Here is a 14,601-nt window from a genome sequence, read left to right on the forward strand (position 1 = left end):
AGATAACAAGTTTTATAATTTTTTAAAAGGTGATAATACATTTCTGATGTCAAGGCAATTCTATCAAGCAGAGAAGTGATAACACAAATAAGCAAGTATATGCATTGCAATAAATTATTATCATAAAGTTTTATTTTGCTTCATATTTATGTTGTGGGAACAGACAGCAGAGAGTATCTTTGTGATATTCTTTGAGTTGGGTCTTGAAAGATTAGTTATTATATTTCAAGTAAAGGAAAGGAGGGGAGTACTTATTCTAGGAACAGAAAATAACATGAGCAAAGGGAGGGGAATATTCCCTGCAGAATAATTGTAAGTTGTCCTGTATGCAGAGCAGAAAACATGTGCTATAAGGAAATGGTAAAATATGAGACTTGAAAGGTAGGGTCAGCATTGATTATGATGGCCTTTGCTTTTCCATACTGAATAGAACAAACTTTGGGTACCAAATAGAACGACAGAGAGCCATCAGAGGTGTTTGAATAGGGAAGTAACATGTATAACTTTGCAGGTAAACTGTTACTCTCTCATCATAAACTCGGTAATTCAGATAAAGCCTTTCCTATCTGTAATGGACAATTTTTGCTTGTTTGTTCAATATCCAGTTTTCTTTTTCCCCCTTCCTCACAGTTAGGGTTGCCAGATGAAATATAGGATGTACAGTTAGATTTAAATTTTCAATAAACAATGAAAAACTTGAGTGTAATGATATCACATGCAGTATTTGGGTCAAGCTTATAGTAGGGGAATTGATTATGAAAAGAAAGCATTGAGCTAAAACCTGCAACACAAGCATAAGTCATGCAGTTATCTGGCAGAGGAAACAGAAAGATAAAAGACAAAGCAATACAAGTGGGTTTATGATTTTCAAGGAGGCCAGCGTAGCTAGAATGGACTGTATTAAATAAAGCAAGAGGGTGGGAGTGGATATAGATGGAAATATGATGTGTGTTCTTGAGATCATTTTAAGACCGGCTTTTGTTCAAGGTGATATGAAAACTATAGGAAGGTGTTGAGCAGAGGAATCACATGATTTCACTTACATTTTCAATGGATTCCTCAGTCCTCTTATAAAAGACAGGACAAAAAAATGAATTTAAGAAAATGAATTAAGAGGTGAAAGATTACATTGGCTTAGACCACGGTAGTAGGACTAAAGGTTATAAAAGGGGTCATATTCTTTGAATGGATTGAATGTGATATGTGACAAAAAGCATAGACTCAAGGATGACTGCAAGATTCGTAGTCTTTGATTAGAAAGATGGTGTTGCAATTTTTTGAGAAGAGAAAGTCTGCAGGAGAAGCAGATTTGTGGTTAGGATGGGGCAAAATCATGGACTGGGTTTTGAAAACAAAGTTTTAATGACTAGTTAGATGTCAAAATAAAGGTGTCAGGCAAGCTACTGTATAAGCCCACAGTAAAGAATAGTGAGTATATGGATGTTTTCTGCAAGCAATTATAACATTGGATGAGATCACCTGTGGAGTGAAGTAGGGGGTCATCAAAGATAATTAAGAATGTCTTTGTAGAATTCTCTTCAGTTGTTACTTTATCAGAAAGGTCTTTCACCCCTGCCATATTATATATTTACAAAATATGTTTGTTGTCTTTCTCACCTACCAAAATATATATTTCTAAAATTGTTATCTCTATTAAAAGTTTAAATCTTAACTTACATATTATTGTACATTAACTGCAATACAATTGTTGTACTTGGCTGTCAAACAGACTTTCCAAACTCAATATGTTTAAAACCTGTGTTCAGAACGTGCTTCTACCCCAAATATGTTTTGCCTTAATTCATCCCCAACTCAATTCGTGAGAACTTCAGTTTTTCACTTTCTCCAAAAATGGTGGAGTCATCCTTGAGTTATCTCTTTTTCTCCCATCTTTTATATGATCTATGAGAAAAACTTGTTGGCTTTCTTTTCACAAAATATGTGAATGTGACCCACTGTCATGACCTCCACCATTGTCACCCTTGTCTGCGTCATCTATTCTCCTTTGACTTACTGTAACAACCTCGTAACTGGTTCTTTGTTTCTAACCTTGTGTCTTATTTTCATTCTTACAGCAGTCAAACTGGTCCATGGTGATCCTGTTACATTGCAGTTAAATCAATATTCCCATGATAAATGTTCATAATAATAAGAAATATAAAAATAGCTAGGTCCCACATTACAGCATGAAAGAAACATGTCAATGGTTGATAGAGAAAAACATTCACCTGTCAAATTCTTAAATAATCTGTATAGTTTGAAGAGATGAGATGCATGTATATTGAATTTATTTTGTGTATATAGAGTTTATTCTTTTCTTTAGAGAAAGTCATCAATTGAAAGTTTTCAAATGTCTTGTTACTGTTGTTGTTGTTCATCTATAAAATGAAGAAGCAACACTAGAGTGGATCTTTCTTCCTGGATGAATTACCAAGTAGTCCTTTTAGATGTGTAAATATAAGTCAAGTAGGCTCCCACATCCCAAGGAAGAATATTTAATAGAACCTGACAAAAAGTGTCTCTTCTACTGTGTCTTGATATTAAGAGAGTGGAGGAGGAAGATATTTGACGTAACCAGGAAACTTCAGGAAGGAGAGGAAAAAAACAGCTTGCTCCCCTTTCAATTGTGAAGTTCAATGTTTTTCTAAATTCTCTAGTAGACTGACAATGTAGTAGATCACAAGGAGCTCCAAGAGTCTGCAAGGAGAACTTATCATGAGGGAAGTAAGAGTATGAACTTGAACTAGGGTCCAACACCCAGTGGTGGTTCTGGCATGGAATCTGGAAGACCTTTGATTCAGTCATCTTGATGAATTTGGGAACACGAGTATGAACCTAAACTTCAACTGGTAAAACTTGGAGAATGGAAAATTATTCCTGAAGAATCACTTTGGTAGAGGTTGTCACTACTGCTGGCGGAACTTCCAAACTAGGCCATTTATTGGCACAGGATGTTTTCATTTGGCCTGTTTGTCAGTGGGTTATTGCAATGGTTCATGGATGGTATTTGATTTTGAGGGAACACTTGTGTCAAAAGTGATACTTTGAGGGTTAAAAATATGCAACAGCATTTTTTAAAATTTTACTCACTTGTTACTTTGTCACATTTTCCAGTTATCTTTTCATGAATTGTAAACAAGCAAACAACAAAAAAACAAACAACAAAAACAAACAAACAACAACAAAAACAAACAAACAAAACACCTTTTTGGTCTGATCAAGTTTTGAAAGTTTTTAGATAACTTGGGCAGAACAACATTGGTCTCAAGAGGCTGGTACCAGACTTACTGTTACTTAGAGTACTTGGGCTCTCATATATTTTAGATAGTCAAAAAAGAGTTCAACTTACCTGGATCCAGGTCATAAAAATTTTATATGTAAAGAATTGGTGGTAGGCATAGAAATAACAAACACTAATGAAGTACAAGAGAGTTTAATTTCTTTTCTCTTTTTAAAAATTTCATTTCTAGGCCGGGCGCGGTGGCTCAAGCCTGTAATCCCAGCACTTTGGGAGGCCGAGACCGGCGGATCACGAGGTCAGGAGATCGAGACCATCCTGGCTAACACGGTGAAACCCCGTCTCTACTAAAAATACAAAAAAAACTAGCCGGGCGAGGTGGTGGGCGCCTGTAGTCCCAGCTACTTGGGAGGCTGAGGCAGGAGAATGGCGTGAACCCGGGAGGCGAAGCTTGCAGTGAGCTGAGATCCGGCCACTGCACCCCAGCCTGGGCGACAGAGCAAGACTTCGTCTCAAAAAACAAAACAAAACAAAAAATTCATTTCTATCAGAGAAGCATGCATACAATTAAAACAAACAAACAAAAAATCAAGTTGTTTATCCCTAGGAAAAGAAAAATAGTTCCAAAAGAATATGTGCCATCATTCTCAGCAAACTAACACAGGAACAGAAAACCAAACACCGCATATTCTCAGTTATAAGTGGAAATTGAACAATGGACACAGGGAGGGGAACGTCACACACCAGGGCCTATCGGGGTGTGGGAGAGCATTAGGACAAATACCTAATGCATGTGGGGCTTAAAACCTAGATGACAGGTTGATAGGGGCAGCAAACCACCATGGCACATGTAAATTTATGTAACAAACCTGCACATTCTGCATGTGTCACATAACTTAAAGTTAAAAGAAAAATCTGTCAATGAAATCCACTACTTTTGAAAGGGGAGTATATTGTATTCTGATAATACCTCTTAGAAAACTTGTAAAAGAAATTCCAAATCTGATAAAAGGTATCTACCATTTACTACAATAAGCATCACATTAATGAATAGCATTATTATTAAAGTCTATACTTTTACAAGCTTTATAAGTCTTAGACAATAATAAGAAATGGAGGCCGGGCGCGGTGGCTCAAGCCTGTAATCCCAGCACTTTGGGAGGCCGAGACGGGCGGATCACGAGGTCAGGAGGTCGAGACCATCCTGGCTAACACGGTGAAACCCCGTCTCTACTAAAAAAATACAAAAAACTAGCCGGGCGAGGTGGTGGGCGCCTGTAGTCCCAGCTACGCGGGAGGCTGAGGCAGGAGAATGGCATAAACCCGGCAGGCGGAGCTTGCAGTGAACTGAGATCCGGCCACTGCACTCCAGCCTGGGCGACAGAGCGAGACTCTGTCTCAAAAAAAAAAAAAAAAAAAAAAAAGAAATGGAAACTGAAAAGGAAGAGAAAATTAAATCCTCCCAATTTGCTTAATTACTGAGAAAATACCAAGAGTATAGCAAACTCTTAGAACTGATAGGTTTGCTAGTTTGCTGGAATCCTTATCAATATTGGAAAATCAATAGCATCTTTATACGCCAGTATTAATTTATTAGGAAAGACATATAAAGGAGATAACAATTACAGTAACTATAAATGCCTAGAAATAAGTCTAATCATCTATAAGAGCTCTATGGGAAAAATTAAACAATTTTACTGAAGAACATAAAATAATACGTAAATGAATGGAGACATAAGGCATATGTACACATGGCATAAAACAGTATACAATAGAGGCGATAACCTCCCCAAGCTAATTTATTAATTTAAGCAATTCCAGTAAAAATCTTATTGGGGTACAGAAAACGATTCCCCCAAATATGACTTTGGCTTGTTGAGTGCTTTGAAAAATGAAAGGCCTCAGAAATAATCTTTAGAATCAAATCTCTCTCTGACTTTCCTCTCCTCCCTTTTTCTCTCTCTCTCTGGGATTCCCTTATCTGGCTAAAAACACTTCTTTCCACAAGGAATGTAATTGTCTTAAGATTTCCCTCTTCAGGAATCCTGTCAGATTAACCACTAGAGAAGAGGAGAAATTGGGAGTCGTCATGCCAAGACAGACTTATCGTCTGTTCTTCAGAGGACAGCTCCCAGAGATTACCCAGGGGACTTAATCTGCATAATAAAACAATATTTGTTCCTGCGCAGCTTTCCCCCTTACTTTCCATTAATTTGTCGGTCCCACCCAGTTTCCAAAAAGAATCATTTGCAAAATGTCTGCCTCCTGAATCCGTACGTATCTCCTATGTTGAGAATATTTAAGCATCAGCCGTCTGGCCCCTCTTCCAGCCTAATACTTTGTAAATGGCAGTTATGTCCATATGCGTGCTAAAATAAGTTTTGTATGCCTTTTTTTCGTATTAATCTGCCTTCTCTCAATTCATTTTCAGCAAACCTTTACAGAGCAGAAGAAAATTTTCTCCTTGGCCCCTACAATCTCAACAGGGTTGAAAAATGGAATTTGAAAAGCTGATATTATGATTAAGCTCTCAGAATCAAGATGTATAAAGTTAATAGTTAAAACAGTGTGGTATTTATTTCTTATTCTTGAGCACATAATTATTAAGTATTCCTCATGTTCTGGGAACTATTCTAGGTACCTGATTTTCATTAGGAATAAAACAAGGATCCTAACATTTATGGAGGTTATTTGCTAACTGGGCCGGCAGACACTACATTACAGACATTATAAATAAGTAAAGTATATAAACACATACTGTGTTATAATACATGACTATGTTAGAATACATTACAACATTTGAAAAAAGGCTAGATGGATTTGAGGAAGTTAGCCATGTATCTGGAGGAAAGGCATTTCAGACAAAGGAAAGAGGAAATCAAGAGTCAACAAGAGGCCATTGTGGCTGGGGTAGATTTGGATATGAAGTCAGAAGATAAAGACAGTGAGATTTATGTAGAGCCTTGTGTAAGTGGAAAGCAGTTGCAGAGTTTTGAGCAGATGACTGATGTGTTCAGATATGTGTTTTAAAACATCACTCTTGTATCAAAATATCACATGAACCATATAAATATAGAATTAGAATATATCCATAGATTCTTTAAAAAAAAAAAAAAGAAACAAATTACTCTGATTCATGCTGTTTTAAAAATAATCTGGAGACGGCCCATGGGTGAAGCAAAGAGACCTCATAGTGATTGATTACAATAAATCAGCTGAGAGATGGCAGTGGTTCCCAGACTGATCAATGGAAGTGGTAAGATTCTGGATATATTTTGAAGATAGAGTAAATCAAATTTCTTTATAGTTGGATGGGAGATGTGAGAGATAGGGAGGATGTAAGAGCAATTTCAAATTATTTGCTTGAGCAACTGGAAAGGCAAAGTTTTCATCATGTAAACTGGAGATGATGGATCAAATTTTTTAAGGGAGGATATCAATAGGTAAGTTTTTGATATTTTAAGTGTGCAATGTCTTTTAGATATACAAGTGGAGATGTTCAATTGTGCCTGGATATATGCGTTTGGTTGTAGGGTCTGAACTAGAGGTAAAGATTCAAAAATTACTAGCATATGAATAGGATGAGATTGATTGGAATATTGGAGAGAGTGTAAGCAGAGAAGATGTGGAGAGCTGAGCCCTGGGGTGAAGAAAGGAAGAGAAAAAGAGAAGAAACTGAGAGTCATCATGCCAAGACAGACTTATCATCTGTTCTTCAGAGAGCAGATGCTTCAACATTAAGAATTCAGAGGGAGGAAAATAGATGGAGACATAGCCACTGATAAGGTAAGAGGAAAGTGTATGACGGAAGAAAACGATTAACTATGTCAAATACTGCTGAGACATCAACTACAGCAAGGCCTGAGAATTGGCTTGTATTTAGCAATATAAATTTAGTGATGACTGTAGCAGGAGTGGCTTCTGTGCTGTGGTGGGGCAAAACCTTATTGAAATAGGTTTATAAAGGAATTTAAAATGTAGGGCCAAAAGATATATATTTTTTTAAGTTAGGGGAACTTTGTATATTATAAGAATACAGTCGACCGGGGGTATCTAGAGTCCAGGCCATGGATGTGTACTGGTCTGTGGCCTGTTTGGGACCAGACTGCACAGTAGGAGGTAAAGGTGTGAGCAAAGCTTGATGTGTATTTACAACTGCTCCCTATCACTTGCATTACCGTCTGAAATCTAGTTTCTGTCAGATCAGTGGCAGCATTAGATTCACAAAGGAGTGTGAACCCTATTGTGAACTGCCCATGCGAGGGATCTAGGTTGTGCACTCCTTATGAGAATCTAATACCTGATGATCTGTCACTATCTCCCATCACTGCCAGATGGGACCATCTGGTTGCAGGAAAACAAGGTTGGAGCTCCCACTGATTCTACATTATGGTGAGTTGTGTAATTATTTCATTATATATTTCAATGTAATAATAATATAAATAAAGTGCAAAATAAATGTAATGTGGTTGAATCATCCTGAAACCATCCCCCACCCCACCCCCGGTCAGTGGAAAAGTTGTCTTCCACAAAACTGATTCTTGGTGCCAAAAACTTTGGGTACCACTGGAGCAGACAAAGAAAAAAAATGATGGCAAAAGAAAAAGCAGTAAAAATTGTTGGGGAAATATACTTGATTAAATGTGTGCTGAAGACATTACACATGGTATAACAAAGTTTTCTTTGAGTAGGCTTTTTTTGAAATTTTTGTAAGCCTCATGCTCACTTTAATAAACTCTTCCATTCTCTTAGAAACATGGATAGGTTTAAGACTTTGCTTAAAGTAAATAATCTTATATTTTGAAATTCATTAAATTAGGTAGTTTTACGCTGCCTTTCCCTCCATAGTTCACATTTAATCTTTATTTACTTGTTACCTGTTTATCTCAGATCCCCCTGTTCATGAGCTATGTGACGTTGAGCCATTGATCCTTGCTCTACAAACCTCACAGGGTTGTTGTTACAGAGATCAAATAACACAACTCATGTAAAGACTTTATACCAGTTACTTATCTCATTCCTAAAGACCTATAGCCCCTTTGTTAATGAGGTTTTCAGACAAGTTTGAGAAACAATTTGCCTAACTTTAATGGTCAAGAACTAGCATTCCTTAATTCCATATTGAGGCATATCCAGTAGAATGCTCATTCTGGCATGGGCTATTTCCCTGTGGATAAAGAGCATCTCTGGAAACACTACATACTGCGTTTCTTTCTTGAAGCTCGATGATATTAAGAGTTAAAATATAAATACTGTAGTACTTATACTAGTTAAAAATTGTACAGAACAATATTTCCTAATATACTTCTCCTGGAAATTTCATTTGTTGGGGGAGTGGGTCCCATCAAGCACCCATTAAATTTCTGGGGAGCTTGTGTTTTATGAGAAATGATGAGAGAGATAAATTCTACCAAAGTGAGAAAATAAAATTAGGTCAATTGGGGAACTTCTGAATGAAAAACTTAAAAATTCTCCTGGCCTTGCTTAACAGATCAGACAAAACAAAACAGAGGAAAAATAACTTGTTCTTGTGTACATCACCAAAAGACAACAGATTCATTGGCACAAAATGAACCCTCCAATTATGTTAATAAATAAAGGTAAATGAACAAATTTCCAGTCAGCCAGTCTTTTAAAGTCTTTGGAAATATCCTTCTTCAGAAAAAAAAAAAAAAAAAAAAAAAGTTTATTCTGAGTCCCTCAAATCCTTATTATACTTATTATTGAAGACAACAGAGTCGATTTCACTTCATCTTTCCATCTAATAAGGTCTTAGTTAACACACAATAATCCAGCCACTGCTCCCTGAGAGATTTGTTTTGAACCTAATGAGTTTCCACACAGCATTAAAAGATTTTTATTTTTGTCATGGCATATAGAAGATTCCAGACCTTTGGTTATGTGCTTCCTCTCCAACTCAGCTTCTAGAAAATTGATATAACTTCATGTATATATGGCTAAGCCACAGAATAGCCTAACTCTACTCTTTTGGCCCCTTTTCTAGCCAATCTTTGGACCGCTGGGCCAGTCCAGTCCATGTAGATCGTTGGACCTGTTCTTTCCAAGTTGGCAAATTCATAAACTCCATTCGGTTTGGGGTTTCATTACTTGACAATTCAACTGAAGAACAGAGGAGAATCATGCAAGTTGTTATGTTTTATTAGGATTTAGAGTACAATATATGGGATCAATACACAGAAAAAAATATTCTGTGAGTGCAATCCAGTTGTAAATAAGCCCAATTATAACTATTTTTGAGAGAGGGAATCAATAACGCATAAAATGAGCTACAGTTGACAAGACTGAAAGAACGGTTGTTGGGAGTAGTTGACATGTATTGAGGAACACATAAAAATGAACAAAATGTAGTCAATATATTGTAGACATGCCTGTGGATGATGACTTTTAGTTAGAACTTAGTAAGAATCATAAAAAGAATGGCATTAGTGATAAATGATATTTATTGGTATTTTAAAATAGGGTGAGATATATTGATAAGCCAAACTTTTAACTGGATAGCTGACAGGTTTGCGTGAGAATGTGTAAATCTTCATACAATGATATCTCAATATTTCACAATAGCATGATGGAATGAAATCCTTTGTCTTCACTGAGGATCACATTGCTCATAGAGCTATACTGGCTTGTTCTAAGTACCCATTTTTGTCATTGGTTGTTCATTCTAAAACAGCATTATATTGCTAAAAGTCCACAAAACCCTTAATTTTGATAAAGGCATCACTTTGGATCAATATCCTTCATAAACAATAGTTCCACAATGAAAATACTAGACAATTATTTATTAAATGTACCCATCTGAGGATTATTCTTGCCACTGATTCTTCATTTTGCTTTATGTACTTTTTGTCCATAATTCTTCTATCTGACAAGAACTAAAGAACTGAAAACATGCAAACAAAAATCTATTTCTGATTTTACATTTATTCAGCTTTCACATTTCCATATTACTGTTGCTTAAATTATTATGTTGCATTTTATTTTAATTTAGAGAACAGTCACGAATAAATGTCAGATTCAAAGAGAGAAGAATAAGAGCAACAACTTTAAAAAGGAAGCTTTAACTTAAGTTCACTTAGTAATTAAGCTCGAAGTGGGAATGATAAACAAAGAGGCCTGGGAGGCAAGAAGAGGCCAGCCAGCTTGGGAAGAACCTCACGTGACAAGCCGAGGATGTGCCTCATCTGTTGTAAGGTCATTGAAGAGTCAGTCAACTCCCGAGGATGTGCCTCATCTGTTGTAAGGTCATTGAAGAGTCAGTCAACTCCACTCTTCGATCTGTGAAGAACTAGTGTCTCAGTCACTAATACGTGACATGTACAAAAATTCACTGCATATAGTTAAGTGTGACTATTGTTTTGTGAAAGCTTTTTCATGTTGTTGACTCCTTGTATTTCTCAGGCCTCAGTTCAAATCCCACCATCTTAAAAAGATCTGCCTCCTTAATGTCTTCACCACTCACCTTGTACGGGTCCCTTGGTCATATCTACGCCCTTTTACACTGTGTATATTTGTTTATTGCCTGTACCCTCAACTGTCTTATTCATCATTATATTCCCATCACCTAGAATAGGGCCCATTTCCTAGTACCTTTAATAAGGTTGCCACTAAATATTTATTTGATTGAAAACACAGTATTAACAAATAGAATAAGCATTCATTGCTTGTATACAATATGCCTAAGATGATGCAATTTATTGAATATAGTGTTTCTATTCTTACAACTCTGCAAGTTGGCAAGACTATTTTATCTGAAACTGAGACTCAGGAGTGTTAAAGGGTAAGGTTCACACAGCTAGTAGTTGGCAGAGACAGGAACTTCAAATCACTATTCCACATTGCCTCTCTGACACCCCTCAATGAGGATTAATTAACCTTATTCTTAAACTCTAATATTATTTTTGATACCACAATATTTATCATGTTTTATGATATTAATTTGGGCATGTTTATTTCTCACTGTAGATTCTTACCAAATTTATTACAGACTATATCTTCTGAATCTCTACTATATCTAATATTTTACCGATTCACATCAGTTAGCAAATATTTGCAGTTGACAAAATAATTGGAAGTACAGATTATAGAAGTAACAAGCATTATTATCTCCTTTACAAGAGCAGCATGTTTACTTTTTAAAATTTACCAATTAACTTCCATCTAGAAAGAAATAGGAAAAAGTTATTAGAGCCCAGTTCTGAAAAGGCAGAATTTAGTGTTCTGAAAATTTGTATTATCCTGTGAATATTTATATTCTTCTAAAACAATCAATTACATTTAAGATCACACAGAAATATTTAAACTCGTTTCAGTTAAGTGTTTTTTCTTTTTATTGTTTTCTTTTAAAAAGGCTGATAATAATTACTAGACTTTTCCATGAATAATAAGGCCTATTTCAGAGTGTGTTCTTATGAGATTATTTTTGTCAACTATTTTCTAAAACATTTCTTAATCCACTGACATAAAACATCTTCTGTTGGCTAATCACCCACCTTGACTGTGTAATTTAAGTAAATTAACTTCCCTAAACAAAGGGTAATCCTTCCGACTAGGATTTAGAAGTCATTTTCTTAGCTCTATTAATATCTAAAAATTGTTTTACGTTTTTGTCTTGATCAACCACTTTTCAATTTACACACTAACATTACAATCATCATTGATAATCTGCCAAAATAATATTCTCTTTTCTTTTGTTTGAATACACCTTTTTAAAAGTTCTCGATTAAAAAAATAAGTATTAGGCTTTAAATTACAATACTTTAACAACTTGTTTTATAGTATTAATATACCTCGAATAATCATGTCATGGAGGATGATTTTTATATTAAAAATGCTCTATAATTTTTTATGTGTATAACTTGGAAGTATTTATATAAGGACAATGAAAATAATAATCAGGATACTGTTGTATGTTTTATCAAGAAATGTCAGGTAAAGAAACATGGTATAGCTGAGCACGGTGGCTCACACCTGTAATTCCAGCACTTTGGGAGGCTGAGGTGGACAGATTGCTTGAGCTCAGGCGTTCAAGACCAGCCTGGGCAACATGGTGAAACTCTTGTCTCTACAAAACATACAAAAATTAGCCGGGCATGGTGGCTCGCTCCAGTAGTCTTAGCTACTTGGAAGGCTGAGATGGGAGGATTGCTTGAGCCCAGGACGGGGAGGTTGCAGTGAGTCAAGATTATACCACTGCACTATGGCCTGGCCTGTCTCAAAAAAATGTAAATAAAAATAAATTTTAAAATGTGACATAAATAAAACTAATTATTACAACACTTTATTGGATCATCCTGAGAAATCAATCACAGGATTAATATAAATTGAAACACAGTTTACATATTTTTAACTTTAGACTAAATATATATGACATATTGTACATATTTTAGGTTCACACTAAAGGATATGGGCATGATATTATACATGATAGTAATATATAATTATTCTAAAGCATTTAGGAATCACTCTTCTTGAAATTCAAGGAAGCTGAAAAAAGGAAATGAATACCAGTAATGGTAATGTTTAAAAACCTTTAGTTATACCAACACAAGAAGTGATTGACTTAGCATTGGCACACAATTTCTTTTCTCCACTGGCTGAAATGCCTTCCCTAAGAACTGGAAGTCAAAGAAAGTTAAAGACAAGTGCTTTGGGTCACCAATGACTCAAAATCCTCTATATGTGCACTTATATCTGTGAAGATCAATAGAGACAAATATCAATTATGCATAAATACTCATTCTAATTATGTAATCAGTTCCTGAAAAATAATCTGTCATAAACTGTTTTACATTCTCTAATGTCTGCATATTCAAATATTTAGTGGTTATATTGTTAGAGTAAGTAGTTAGGCAACCAACAGGTGATGGTCAGGTGGCTGTTAAACTCTCTCTGTAAAACAATTATTGGTTGCTGCCAGTGCCAGGGAAAGACAGTCTCTAATAAATAGAAAACATCTGAATCTGGTGATCAGCAGTTTCCAGATAAGATCTCAGGAGTCGGGCGAGTGGACTCAAGCATGCGCACTGAGAAGCAAAATGGCAGCGTTTAACTGGTATAGGAATAGAACATTCCTCTAGGAACACTCAACTGCTAAGGGAAAAAGGCCTCCAGTGAGCATGTATACAACTTGAGTAAACAAGCTGTGCATGCGGCCCCTCCCAAGTGCTGACAGGCCACTGCACATGCAGACAGCCCACCCCAAGGGAAGAATCAGGGGAGAAGTACCACAACCCCAGAAGCATGCTAATGTATAACACCCCAATTCAGAGGTCAAATTGCACACTTGAATCTCTTAAGTTGCCCATTTGGCCATTTTCCAGCTGTACTGTATTTCCTTTTGTTCCTGCTATAAAACTTTCCTACCCTAAAACTTGCCTTTGTCTCTCCCTTTGCCTCATGCCCACAGTCAATTTCTTTCTTCTGAGAAAGCAAGAATTGAGGTTGCTGCAGACCTGTTTGGATTTGCTACTGCTAACAATATCTTGATGAAACAATATTTGAAAAAAATATATATGTGCGAGCATTCCCTGCCCTCCCCCTCCATAAGAAGAATGCTTTAAGTATGAAGTAATCTGGTAGAAGATAAACAAAATCTCAAGTTGTTTATGTCTGAGAAAGGTATATTTCTTCATTTCTGGACTAGATTAGCATAAATACAGCATTATTATAGAAAACAATAATTTGTAGCCTTCTATGAAAAAGACTGGATGACCATAAAATACATTTTTATAACGAACCAATTGTGATTCTATAATTCTCTGAGGAGAGGTATACTACTAATGACATAATTAAAATGAAAGAGCAACATCAAATTACATGTTGGTTTCCTAAACTGAGTGTAGAGTGAAAATGCCTTATTGAAGAGCTTGGTGGTATATCTACTGAAGCAGTATCCGTTTATTTAGTTGAAGGAAAGAGAAATAATTTTATTCTAATCTCAGATACAGCTGATGAAATATGTCAAATTGTAGTTTACGTTTTACATTTAGCTTAAGATTTCTATTAAATACATGGCTAAAGGCTAAATTTGTGGTCTTATATGAAGATCTGTTCATTTGTCAGCCACCAGAATACAAGCTTCTTTCTGGAAATTCATCTGATTTATTTATTTTATTTTGCTTTTCTACTTGAAGGAAGAAACATAAGAAGTCCCTCTATTTTTTCTAACCACATAAGTAAGGAAATGATAAACTTAATTTATAGTAAGAATTCTAATGCTATTTATTGTATTGTCCAGTCGCTTGCTTCTTAACGGCTAGGTTTTAGAAACTCTTGACATTTTCAATTACAGCAATTTAGCTAGCTGATTCATGTGGTCTTCATTTAGGAGCTTAAGAATCCAA

At 35.8% G+C, this 14,601-nt stretch overlaps 1 protein-coding gene across 1 annotated transcript in view; it reads right to left on the bottom strand.

The window, feature by feature from the left end:
• PPFIA2 (PTPRF interacting protein alpha 2) overlaps positions 1-14,601 on the bottom strand; it is a 486,204-nt gene that overhangs the window by 110,900 nt on the left and 360,703 nt on the right. The window lies entirely within an intron of this gene.

Source organism: Piliocolobus tephrosceles, chromosome 10 (assembly GCF_002776525.5).
Source record: "Piliocolobus tephrosceles isolate RC106 chromosome 10, ASM277652v3, whole genome shotgun sequence".
Lineage (NCBI taxonomy): Eukaryota > Metazoa > Chordata > Mammalia > Primates > Cercopithecidae > Piliocolobus > Piliocolobus tephrosceles.